General features: G+C 34.3%; 1 pseudogene; it reads left to right on the top strand.

Annotated features, from left to right (window-relative positions):
• Nucleotides 1-608: 608 nt before the first annotated feature.
• On the top strand, nucleotides 609-1,846 carry LOC111012959 (class V chitinase pseudogene; annotated as a pseudogene).
• Nucleotides 1,847-3,002: the final 1,156 nt, after the last annotated feature.

Below are 3,002 nucleotides of genomic sequence, written 5' to 3'. Positions count from 1 at the left end.
AGATTGGAGAACTAAAAAATGTTCTAAACTGAAGTACATAGAAAACAAATAAATTGAGATTAAACTAACTTATATTTTAAAAACCTAAAAATAAAGGTTTTACGGCTCTCTTTAAAATAATTATTATCAATTTTGCATTATTTTTGTATCAGTCTCTTTAAATTACAACTTTGACACATTACAATGTTGGTGATACAAACTGGCTACTTAGTTTTCTTGAATTTATTCAAATATTTGTGACTTTAATAATTAGTATCTAATTAATTCACTTGAACTTTTATTTTGATTAAACTTATTTGATGAAGTCATGTTGTATATCATTATTCTGCTCAAGGACAAACTAAAGGTTTATTAATAATAAAGACTAAAAAAATTAATTTCCTAATTTCATAGAATGAAACAGCTATATTGATTAAAGTTGAGTTTAAATAGAAAAGATTAAGATTTCACATGCAAAGATCCTAGTCATACTCTAATTAAGATTTTACATGCAAAGATCATAGTTATATACACTCAAGTATTAACTTAAATACTTTTTTTTTAGACATTTAACTTAAATACTTAGTCAATAGAGAAATGTATAATTAAATATATTATACATTGTCAAAATGTCCTTGGTAGAAGGATACCACCTCAACAACATGTCCATGACATTGTCAAAATGGTTCTTTCATTTAAGAGAATTTTTCTTTTTACACAAAGGAATGACAAGATATCATTTATCAATGAGCTTGAAGTTATTTGCATTTGAACAGACGACCTCAAAGTAACAAGTAGATTCATATATCGGTGAGTTTGAAGTTATTTGCATTTGAGCAGCTCAAACCAGCAACTTCCTCATTCCAATATCCATACTACACTCTTCACCCATTTATTTTGTGGCTTTGCTGATATCGATCCAAAGAACTATGAAGTTATCATTCCTGCTTCGCAAGCGACCCTAATCAATCAATTTTCTTCAATTGTGAGAATGAGCAATCCTGATGTGAAGACATTGTTGTCCATTCCAGGAGACAGAGACGTATTTACTAAAATGGCAAGCGAACCCACATATCATGAAGCATTTATTCAATCCTCCATTGAAGTAGCAGCAAAAGGCAAGTTCAACGATTTGGATCTGCAGTGGCTGTACCCATCTTCTCAAGAAGAAATGCAAAACTTTGAAATTCTCCTTGGTGCATGGCGCCAAGCTGCTGTGGATGATGCTAAAACCTACCATCGACCACAATGGATCTTGGTTGCTTCGGTCTCCAACTTACCCTATGTTGAGAGTAGTATCGTGTACCTAGTTCAAGGAATCAAACAAAACTTGGATTGGGTAAACCTCATTTCTTACGACTTTTACACCCCAACTTCCTTCTCCTCTACTACTGGACCATCCTCTGCACTCCACAACCGCATAGCCAGATCATTGTCCGCAAATTTTGGAATTGACGCTTGGATTCAAAGCCTTGCCAATTTGCCTCGTAAGCAGATTGTATTCGAAATCCCTTTCCACGGTTGGGCATGGAAGCTCGCCAACCCTGACAAGAACGACGTCTTTTCAAAGGCTCTTGGCCCAGCTAAAGGATATCAATATATTTCTCAAGACGGCCAAATCGATTACTCAAATGTCAGAAAGTTTATAAAAGAGAACCATGCTGAGTATGTGAAAGATGACTCCCGATATTCAATCTCCTACGCCTATGCTGGCAGCACTTGGATTGCATACGAAAGTGAATACATCATTCCGGATAAAATTTCATCTGCAAAGTCAAGCAAGGTGCTTGGTTACTTTGCTTGGAACATTGCTGCTGACAACGAAGTCAACACTCTTGCTAGCGCAGCCCAAACCAATTGGTCCTAATTTCATTTCCTTTCTTTCCTTCTTATCTTCGATCAGCTTTCAATTCGTCCAATAAAATCAGCATGCTATGCTATGCTAGATGCTGCAATGCCTTTTAATTCTAAACAATATTTAGCTTCATGCTATTGCTATCTTTAATTGTCGCTCGTCTTTTAGTTATTGTATTTCCTACCATTCAATAAAATTGTTACTCTACTTCCTTTTCATCAACTTCCTTCTCTCCTGTTCAATAATAACTTTTTGTACAGTAATGGGGAATGCTCAATTTCTTGAAGTTTGAACATGTTTTGATCAACCCAAAAATCCTGATTCAAGGACTTAGCTTGTGAAGAGATCAATTTATAGCTGACAACGATGCCAATAATGTTTTGTTTGACCAAAGGTTTGCAATTGCATACACATACTGTAATCCAACTGGGATTGCGTACGAAGATGAAGACACCATAAGTTTCAAGATTTCAAGAGTTAAACAAAACTTGGAAATTGCTTGGTTACTTTGTTTATGAAAACAATTGAAAGAAGAGGCAAGTTTCTGTAAGAATATTCAAATCTCAAATGCTATATTTTGCTTGATTATTTTACAGAAACATTACAACCTCTATATGAATTAGCTCGCAAAGAGTAAAATGAAACTATTGAATACATATAGCAAAACCGAGGTAATTAAGAGCTAACGGTAAAAATAAGGTTTCTAAGGATAGAAATATGACAGCCTCCTTCATAAGTTGTAAAGGCGGCCGGGAAGAAAAGAGATACATTAATTTCAAGTTGAGAAATATTCCAAGTTTACCCATATATTGATGTCTGCATTTAATATGAGTTGTTCGACATTGTTTCCTCGTTGTGTTTCTTTTTTTTTTTTTTTTGGTCCGACATTAAAATCCATATTTGTTGTTGTGTGTAGCCACGAGTGCTGACTTAGACTGATTTGGTGCTAACTTCTAACTTTTGTTGAACTTCCCTTCGATAGTTTACAGTTTGGAACATGTTATTTAATTGAACCAATTCATATTTGAGCTGGAGTTATATTCACAAGCTACCCATGTGACTTTATTTTTTGCTTAATGAGCAAAAGTTAGTTACTTGGTTGGTTATTTTGGGGATAGGGAGAGACTTTGTAATTTTCTCTAAAATAAAGAGAAAGGGGTGAGAAGGG

The sequence above is a fragment of the Momordica charantia genome (assembly GCF_013281855.1).
Source record: "Momordica charantia cultivar OHB3-1 chromosome 8 unlocalized genomic scaffold, Mcharantia_2.0 BLBB01000008.1, whole genome shotgun sequence".
Taxonomy (NCBI): domain Eukaryota; kingdom Viridiplantae; phylum Streptophyta; class Magnoliopsida; order Cucurbitales; family Cucurbitaceae; genus Momordica; species Momordica charantia.
The sequence above is the reverse complement of the archived record's forward strand: the minus strand, read 5'-3'. Positions and strand labels throughout refer to the sequence as shown.